Source organism: Xenopus laevis, chromosome 8S (assembly GCF_017654675.1).
Source record: "Xenopus laevis strain J_2021 chromosome 8S, Xenopus_laevis_v10.1, whole genome shotgun sequence".
NCBI classification, from domain to species: domain Eukaryota; kingdom Metazoa; phylum Chordata; class Amphibia; order Anura; family Pipidae; genus Xenopus; species Xenopus laevis.
In genome coordinates, this window is record NC_054386.1 from 50256179 (window position 1) to 50267193 (window position 11015).

The window sequence follows — 11015 nt, forward strand, 5'->3', positions numbered from 1 at the left end:
AGCCTGACTCCTCTATTGTATACACTGAAGAAAAGAACTGATTTAGCATATTTGCCTTTTCTGTATGTTACAACCATACTGGTAGCATTATTTAATGGAGCAACACTCCCAACCTGCATCTTTTTACTATTAATATATTTAAAAAACACTTTTTAGGGTTAGTTTTCACCTCCACCGCAATTAACTCTTCATTTCCTTTCTTTGCCTTCCAGATTGCTGATTTACAACATTTATTACAGTGTTTATATTCATTAAAGCTTCTGTCCCAACAAATAACCATTGCTGGCACTGGTGAGGGATTGGAATCCCTCTGAGTAGAGATTTTGACTAGGCAAAAGGTTACAAAGTGAATTATCATTGGTGTATGCTATAAACCACCTCATATAAGTGACGAGTATAAAGCCCAGCTACTCTTCCAGATAGAAGCAGCTTCACAGCTGGTTAAAGTTGTTGCTATAGGTGACTTCAATTATCCAGACATTGACTGGGGTAATGGGGTTGCCAAGACAGAAAAAGCTAGTAGGTTTGTAAATATGCTGAATGACAACTTTTTATTCCAGCTCGTTCAAGAACCTTCTAGGGATAACTCTCTTTTGGACCTTGTAATAACTAATAATACTGAACTTATCTCAAAGCATTTGTGTGGGTGCATTTAGGGAATAGTGATCATAACATGGTCTCCTTTGAGATTCTGTTGCAGAAGCAATTCTATAAGGGAGTAACTGAAACACTAATTTTTAGACGTGCAAACTTTGACAGTATAAAGGCATCTCTGCAAAATATTAAGTGAGAAATGCTTTTCATAGGGTTAAACACAGAACAAAAATGGAAAGTCTTTAAAATGCTGCTTAATAAATATACATATCAGTATATTTCCCTATTAAGCAAGGAACGTCGTTGCAAAGCAAAACCTTTTTGGTTCAATAGAAGTGTTGGTGTTGAGGTGGGTAAGAAAAGACATGCTTTTAAGGCTTTCAAGTTAGCTGGGACAGCCGAATCATTTATAAGCTATAAGGAGGCAAATAAATCATGCAAAAAAACAGGCAAGCCAAAAATCAATATGGAAAAGGCTATATTGCAGCAAGCAGTAAAAAGAATCCAATATTATTTTTTAAATATGTTAATAATAAAAAAATAAAGCAGGAAGGGGTGGGACCTTTCAGAGGGTGGTCAGCTGGTTGATGAGAACAAAAAAAAGCTCAGATTCTGAACTCATATTTTCCGTTTGTCTACACAAATGAGGAACCAGTTAATGAAGGTTTCCTTATTAATAGTCCCAATTCTAGTCATACAACTAATGATGCATGGTTCACACATGAGGAAATTCAAAAGAGACTAGAACATGTTAAGATAAACAAAAGTCCGGGCCAGAAGGCATTCATCCCAGGGTACTTCTAGAGCTTAGCTCTGTGATTGCCAAACCTCTTCATCCCTTGAGTTTACTTAATTTTTCAGGATTCATTGAGGTCTGGCATGTTGCAGAGAGACTGGGGAATTGCTAATGTGATGCCACTATACAAAAAGGGATCCCGTTCTCAGCCTCAAAACTATAGGTCAGTTAGTTTGATGTCAGTGGTATGAAAGCTTTTAGAAGGGTTAATAAATTATAAGATACTGGACTTCATAGCAAATCTTAATACTATGAGTTTGTGCCAGCATGGTATTATGCGTAATAGATCTTGCCAGACTAACTTAATTTCTTTTTTATGAGAATGTAAGTAGGGACCTCAATTCTGGGATGGCAGTGGATGTGATTTACTTAGACTTTGCTTAAAGCATTTGATACAGTGCCACACAGAAGGTTACTAGTTAAATTAAGAAATGTTGGCCTGGAACATAGTATTTGTACCTGGATAGAGAACTGGCTAAAAGATAGACTACAAAGAGTGGTGGTAAATGGAACATTTTCTAATTGGACCTGTGTTGTTAGTGGAGTACCGCAGGGCTCTGTACTAGGTCCCTTGCTTTTCAACTTGTTTATTAATGACCTGGAGGTGGGCATTGAAAGTACTGTTTCTATTTTTGCAGATGATGCTAAATTGTGCAGAACTATAGGTTCCATGCAGGATGCTGTCAGTTTGCTGAGTGATTTGTGTAAGTTGGGAAACTGGAAAGCAAACTGGAAAATGAGGCTCAATGTTGATAAATGCAAGGTAATGCACTTTGGCAAAACTATCATAAATGCATGTTATACACTAAATGGTAGTGTGTTGGGAGTTTCCTTAAATGAGAAGGATATTGTGGTTTTGGTAGATAACACGTTGTCTAATTCTGGGCAGTGTCATTCTGTGGCTACTAAAGCAAATAACATTCTGTCTTGCATAAAAAAGGGCATTAACTCAAGGGATGAAAACACAATTATGCCTCTTTATAGGTCCCTAGTAAGGCCTCATCTGGAGTATGCAATGCAGTTTTGGAATCTCCTTAAGAGGTATATAAATGAACTGGAGAGAGTGCAGAGACATGCAACTAAACTCGTTAGTGAGATGGAAGACTTAAATTATGAATGTAAAGGCGCTTGCGAGAGGACATGATTACACTTTACAAGTACATTAGAGGACATTATAGAGGATCACCGTACCAGAGGCCACCCCTTCAGACTAGAAGAAAAGAACTTTCATTTGAAACAACGTAGGTGTTTTTTTACAGTGAGGTCAGTGAGGTTGTGGAATGCACTGCCGGGTGATTTTGTGATGACTGATTCTACATAGTAACATAGTAAGTAAGGTTGAAAAAAGACACACGTCCATCAAGTTCAACTTTTTTTTTTATTATTATTATTATTATATCTGCCTAACTGCCAGTTGATCCAGAGGAAGGCAAAAAACCCATCTGAAGCCTCACCAATTTGCCAAAATCGGACTAGTCCCTGGATCAACTTGTACTATGAGCTCCTCCATAACCCCGTATTCCCTCACTTGATAAAAAGTCATCCAACCCCTTCTTAAAGCTATCTAATGTATCAGCCAGTACAACTGATTCAGGGAGAGTATTCCACATCTTCACAGCTCTCACTGTAAAAAACCCCTTCCGAATATTTAGACGGAACCTCTTTTCTTCTAATCGGAATGCGTGTCAGCTGGAAAGACCTACTGGTAAATAAAGCATTAGAGAGATTATTATATGATCCCCTTATATATTTAAACATAGTTATCACATCACCCCTTAAGCGCCTCTTCTCCAGCGTGAACATCCCCAATTTGGCCAGTCTTTCCTCATAGCTAATATTTTCCATACCTTTCACCAGCTTAGTTGCCCTTCTCTGTACCCTCTCTAATACAATAATGTCCTGTTTGAGTGATGGAGACCAAAACTGTACGGCATATTCTAGATGGGGCCTTACAAGTGCTCTATACAGTGGAAGAATGTCCCCCTCCTCCCGTGACTCTATGCCCCTTTTAATACAGCTCAAGACCTTATTTGCCCTTGATGCTGCTGACTGGCATTGCTTGCTACAGCCAAGTTTATCATCTACAAGGACTCCAAGGTCCATTTCCATAATGGATTTGCCTAGTGCAGTACCATTAAGGGTATAAGTGGCTTGGATATTTTTACATCCCAGGTGCATGACTTTACATTTATCCACATTGAATCTCATTTGCCACTTAGCTGCCTAGATTGCCAGTTTGTCAAGATCGTGTAGCCACTCTTGTGGCTTGGATGATTTCTTGACAGCCTTTTTATGTAGAACAGCACCAGACTGTGAAACTTTAGTGTTTAAAAAGCCTTTATTCCAGCTTTGGGCATCACCGCAACGTTTCAGGCCATGCGGCATTTTGTCAAGCTTACTGACACTCCATTAAACATGCTTTTTATACTCTCCACCACCATCTAGTGGTCATTTACAAAAGTAGAACTATAACTCTCATAACAATCAGAGTAGTGTAACAATACCAAACGAACACAGTGTCCATATAAATATTATAAGTAGGTGCTCAAACCTTAAGGTGAATGTTCGACAGCATGTGTATATAACAAACATCTGTAAAACATAAGTGAATAAAAACACATTAAAAAATTTTTTATGTTAAAATCCAGATTATTATCTTTTTGACATAAACAAATAAGGTAAATATATTTATCTAAAAATAGGGCTCAAGTCATATTCTTTATTGAGACCCCTTGGCTCCAGGGTCTCCAATTTACGGATCCAGTATGCCTCTCTATACAACAATTCCTTTAATTTATTACCTCTGCGTTGTTTAGTTTCCATAGTCTCAATTATCTGAAATTTAAGTTGGTTTACTCTATGTGCACATTCAATAAAATGCCCCACCACCGCCTGTTCCTTTTTACCTGTATTAATAGCTGATTTATGTTCCCTGATACGCTCACAGACCGTCCGCTTGGTTTGCCCCACATACTCTAACCCACATGGGCATTTAATGATGTAAACCGCGTATGTGGAACAACATGTGTATTGACCTCTAATTTTTATGGGGTAACCCTTCCTAGGGTGAAAAATACTATCCCCTTGTTGCACATTAGAGCAACAATTACAATTGTAACAGGGAAAGGTCCCCATTTTTCCTTTTCTTCCTTTCCCTGGGTCTGTATTTTGTCTTATATCTGAGTGTACCAGCATGGATCCCAGTGATTTACCTTTCTTATAAGCTATAACAGGTGGTCTAGCAAACAATGTAATTTAGGGTAGGTTCTCTTTTAATAGGCCAATGCCTCTGTAAGATGTTTGCGATTTGTTTACTTAACGTATTGTATTGTGTCACAAATGTGACCTTACTTTCTCCCCCTTTCGGTTTTTCCTTTAGCATTTCTGCCCTATCTTGTTTTTGTATTTCCTTCAACTGTGTCTGTAATAGATGATCAGGATATTTCCTCTCACGGAATTTTTCACACATCTCCACCAGTCTCTTGTCTGCTACTTCATTCGATGCCACTATCCGTTTAACCCTACTCAATTGAGATTTGGGTAATGCTTTTTTTAGTTGTGGCGGATGAAAAGATTTAAAATGAAGTAGCAGATTTCGGTCTGTGGGTTTAACATACAGATCTGTTAGAAGACCCTCTGTAGATTTATACACATTTGTGTCCAAAAATGGAATCTCTTCCAAATGTGCATTCAGGGAAAACTTTATAAAGGGTAAAGCATTATTAATCTCCTGAACAAACAGTTCTAGAGTCCAACGAGGCCCCACCCACAACGCAAACACGTCATCGATGTATCTCATCCATTTCTTACAATGTGTTTTAAATAATTCATTTGGATGATTTCTTGGACAGACACAAAGGCTATTGTCATACTACATTCTATAGTTACTATAGATATGGGTGTATATATAATTTATGTGAGAGTGGGGAGGGGTGTGTGTATGGATGCTGGGTTTCCATTTGGAGCAGTTGAACTTGATGGACTTTGTCTTTTTTCAACCCGATTTAACTATGTAACTATCTTAAATATTTAGGAGTTAAAATAACCTCGCAACTATATGATCTCTATAAAACTAGCTACCCCCCCATGGAAAGTAACTACAGAAACACTAGAGACATGGTCCAAACATGAAATATCATGGATAGGTCACAATCATGCTGTTAGAATGACTATTTTACATAAGATCCTCTACTGTTTTAGGACTCTGCTAATCCCAATACCCAGAACAGATATAGCAAACCTACAAAGACAAATCATGAGGTTTATATGGAAAGCCAAACCCCCTAGGGCAGGGATCCCCAACCTTTTGAACCCATGAGCAACATTCAGAAGCAAAAGGAGTTGGGGAGCAATACTAGCATGAAAAATGTTCTTGGGCTGCCAAATAAGTGCTGTGATTGGCCATTTGGTAGCCCCTATGTGGACTGTCATCCTATATTGAGGCTCTGTTTGGCAGTACATCTGTTTTTTATACAACCAAAACTTGCCTCCAAGCCTGGAATTCAAAAATAAGCACCTGCTTTGATGCCACTGGGAGCAACATCCAAGGGGTTGGGGAGCAACACATTTCTCACAAGCTACTGGTTGGGGATTACTGCCCTAGGGTCTCCAAAGATACCATGACTAGGAGTACCAGATTTTGGTAAATACCTGCAAGCGGCCCAACTTGCGATCATCCAGTTATTATCTGCCTAACCACCACCAAAATGGGTAACCGTGGAAGAATCTCTAATTGAACCTGCAAACTAGCTGCAGTCCCATGTGTGGTGAGACCTGATAATTTGACCCCAATGATGGAACAATCCCTGATTACAGTCATATGAAATATAATGCATAATATTTGACTCCACTTTCAACAAAAAAGAGTGATATGTCTTTCATTTCCAAGGAACATCTGAGTACTGGGGTGTTTTCTGAACAAAGATTTTTAGTGAAGCAGTATTCAGTTGTATGAAATTAAATCAAATGTGAAAAACTGGCTGTGCAAAAATTTTGTAATTTTGCTAATTTGATTGCATGTAACTGCTCAATACGGATTACTGGCAACACCAAATTGGTTGGATTAGCTTGTTAAGCCTTAAACTTCATAGGCAGTTCCAATCATGAGAAAAGGTATTTAAGGTGGCCAATTTCAAGTTGTGCTTCTGTTACAGGAGTGTAATATGCGGAGGATTGTGAGAATGGTTATAGACAACCCAAAGACCTGCAAGAACATCTTGCTGCAGATGGTTTATCTGTACATGGTTCTACAATTCAGCACAATTTGCACAAAGAACATCTGTATGGCAGGGTGATGAGAAAGAAGCCCATTCTGTACTCACACCACAAACAGAGTCGCCAGTTGTATGCAAAAGCTCATTTAGACAAACCACAGTCATTTTGGAACAAAGTGCTTTGGACTGATGAGGCAAAATTTAGTTATTTGGTTACAACAAACACCAAAACACCTGCTTCCTATTCAGGGCCGGAACTAGGGGTAGACAGAGTAAGAAGCTGCCTAGGGTGCCATCATTGTGGGGTGCACTTTTAAGGGGATTTATTTTTTGTTTTTAGTTTTTTTTTTCATTTTGCTTATTTAATAATTTATTAGTAGTAATCCTGGTTACAAGGTACAACAATGAATGCTACATATCCCAGAAGCATTAGATAAACCACTTGTTCAGCATCAAACTTATCAAAAGGGACTGTGCATAGTTGTATCAGCTATATAGTCTACCATCTCCCCTCAAAAGAGCTGCTTCTGGGAAAAAGGAGTAGGAAATTGTGCCATAACAGGATGACATATAACAATGGTTATGAGGTGCTATGAGGTGAATGAAAATGATGGCCAAACGTCAGGCCACATTGAATGGCAGACAGGCGCCAAAGAAAATCGTTGGTGGGGGGCAGAGTTTCACTGATGCACAAAACTTTTCTTGCTCTCCATCTACCACCATCAGTTTTCATCACTAGTAGGGCCAGAACTAGGGGTAGGCAGAGTAGGTGGCTGGCTAGGGCACCATCTTTAAGTGGCACACTTTAAAGGGGATTTTTTCTTTAGTTTTTTTTTTTTCATTTTGCTTATTTAATTATTTATTAAAGTAGTAATCCTGTCGCTTCACCTCCCTCATCTTCTCCCTCCCTCTTGCCGGCAAGTAACAGCTCCTGCAGGTGCGGTGGAGCAACACGCTTCAATGACGTCACTGAGAGAGGCAGAGAGCTGGCGGCCTAGGCACGTTGGTGTGGTTTGCGCGCCTCGCTGCTCTGTCTCAGCATTCACAGACAGTTCAGTTCAGCCTGAACTGAAGGAAGATTGATATTCTTCTATCAAGACGCTAGTCTGTGATGCTTCCAGATTTGTGGGCCATATTTTTTCTATTGCTGCTGGGCTGGGTTCTGGCACAGGTAAATATTTGGGGGAAATATGATGTGATCACAGACAGTGATCTTATTTATGTTTGGTTCAGGTTGCTGCTGGCACAGGTACATAAGTTGGGGGCAAATTTGGCAATAATTGTGATCTGCTTTATTTTTGCCTGCTGCTGGCACAGGTACAGATTGGGGCCAATATGCTGGCTGCTTTGCTTGTGTGCCAGGTGCAGGAGGGCTGTATGATGGATGGCTGCTGGGCATGCTGGCACAAGTATGGGGGGCTGTATGATGGGTGGCTGTTGGCACAGGTACGGGGGCTGTATGAAGATGGCTGATGGCCATGCTGGGGGGCTGTATGATGGGTGGCTGCCTGGCATGCTGGTACAGGTACGGGGGGGGCTGTATAATAGGTGGCTGCTGGGCATGCTGGCCCAGGTACAGGGGCTGTATGAAAATGGCTGCTGGGCATGCTGGCACAGGTACAGGTGGCTGTATGATGGGTGGCTGCCTGGCATGCTGGTATAGGTATGGGGGGCTGTATAATGGGTGGCCGCCTGGCATGCTGGCACAGGTACGGGGGGCTGTATGATGGGTGGCTGCCGGGCATGGTGACACAGGGGCTGTATGATGATGGCTGCTGGGCATGCTGGCACAGGTACGGGGGCTGTATGATGGGTGGCTGCTGGGAATGCTGGCACAGGTACGGGGGCCTGTATGATGGATCAAATTATCCTACTGTTTTGTTTTTGTGACATTTTTCAGTTTAACATTACATATTTATATAAATGAAAAGTTTCATTTGTTAATGTGTTGTACACTTTATTAAAAAATTACATGGTAAGGTGGGAAATGGTAATGCAGGACGGGGGGGTGCTGATTGAAGCTCTTGCCTAGGGTGCCAAACTACCTTGGCCCTGCCCTGTTATTGTCAAATTTGGTGGAGGTTCTGTCATGATATGGGGCTGTGTGGCTAGTTCAGGGACTGGGGCTCTTGTTAAAGTCAAGCGTCGCAAGAATTCAACCCAATATCAACAAATTCTTCAGGATAATGTTCAAGCATCAGTCACAAAGTTGAAGTTACGCAGGGGTTGGATTTACGAACAAGACAATGACCCTAAACACACTTTGAAATCTACAAAGGCGTTTATGTAGAAGTACAATATTCTGGAATGGCCGTCACAGTCCCCCGACTTGAATATCATGGAAAATCTATGGGATGATTTGAAGCAGGCTGTACATGCTCGGCAGCAATCAAATTTAACTTAACTGTATGGACGAATGGTAAAAATAGCGCCATCCAGAATCCACACTCATCAAAGGCTATTGGAGGCGTCTAGAGGCTGTTACATTTGCAAAAGGAGGCTCAACTAAGTATTGATGTAATATCTCTGTTAGGGTGCCCACATCTATGCACCTGTTTAATTTTGTTATGATGAATATTGCATATTTTCTGTTAATCCAATAAACTTTATGTAACTGCTGAAATACTACTCTTTCCATTAGGCAAGTTATATATTAAAAGGAAGTTGCTACTTCAAAGCTCAAAACTCCAAAGAATTAAAAAAGAATTTTTCATATGACTGTATATGGGACATTATGAAACCCAGAACAAATTTAATATCTCAACACTTACCGGCTGCCCCCATTTCAGGTAACTCAGATTTCCAACCAGGTTTACAGGGGAAGGTTTTTAGATGGTGGAAATTTAAAGGCTTTACAAAGGTGAAACACTTTTATGGGCTGACAGGCCCAATACAGTGGGACAGGATCCAACAGCTTCACTTCCCTCCACCTGAGGAAATGTTTCGATAGCTTCAGATACAGAATTATTTGAAATTCAAACATAAGGAAAAGAGTACACCCACCTCCCCGTACTATACTAGTATAAACTATATGTATTTCCTACCCATAATCGAAAGGGGTATTATCCCGGCTATACCAAATATTATTGGAAGCGTACTCCCCATCAACCTTACCATATGTCCAAGCTTAGGGAAAAGGATCTGGGAGGGCCATTGGGAGTGCGAGAATGGGAAAAAATATGGGACCTGGCAGCAGCACATAGTTCAATTAACACCAACCTGTTCGATTACACAATATGAACATCCATTATAAACCCCACTGTTTCAGAGGTTGCAGAGATGAGGGCAGGGTGTACCATGTATGGTGACAATGTCCCAAAGAACAATGATTTTGGACCAGGGTCTATGAAATAATATTTTCTGTCACTTTGATAAACTTACGTAAATCACCAGCCCAAGCACTATTAGGGTGTAAAATCCCAAATATAAATAAACACACTACTAATACTTAGAACTCATATGTTCATGGCTGCTAAATTGACAATTGCCAAATCCTGGAAATTGTCGCTATACAATTATTGAAAAATAAAATAAACTGAATCCTAGTCAACGAAAAACGGACAAGCATACTAAACGACAAACAAGACAATTTCAGAAAATATAGGACCCATGGGTCCCCCTTCTGGTATAGCCCTGCCCTCCTCTCTAGCTAGAAAAGGTAATAAATACAAAAGAGGAGACAAATGGTAACCAACATGGGAAAAATGTATGTTTCCCATATAGAGTAGCCAGAGACAGAGGGAAGAAATGCAGGAGGCACAGCAGGCACCATATTAGAGTGTATTGTTTGTTTTATACCGTTTAATAGTTTTGATATTGATAATAGTACTAATGGTATTTGTGATTCTTACCATTCCTGGAAACGCAGATGGAAGAAATCCAGGAACTTACCATCGGAAACAACTTGGACGGCTTTTCCCCCTCATTATAACTTTTAGAAAACATAGGACACGGAAATAGATTGAAGAAATATAATCTTTATTGTTGTTTCCATTAACCCTTTCCCTGCCAAGCACGTTGGTACTACGTTCTGGCAGGAAAATGCTCTGACTGCCAAGCATGTAGTACCTACATGCTGCGCAGTTCAGGGCTTCCTCACTGCACTGGCGGCTTTTGCCACCGTTCAGACAAGTCTGCTGTGTCCCCAACCCCTTAGGCAAGGAGCTAAGCGGGCTCCCACCTCGGTCCTGCGACGCGATCGTCACAGGACCCGACTTCACTACTCAAATAACTCACATATCAGAGGCAATGTCGCAGACATTGTGGGACCCGATCCAGCGCTACCCACTCACTTCCTGAGAGCGATCCTGGGCCTTCCAATGCTGTCAAGGACTCCCCCAGCCACAGAAATGGTAAGTGGCGTTGCTTTACTGGTTTACACACATTTACACACTCACATGTATTTACACACA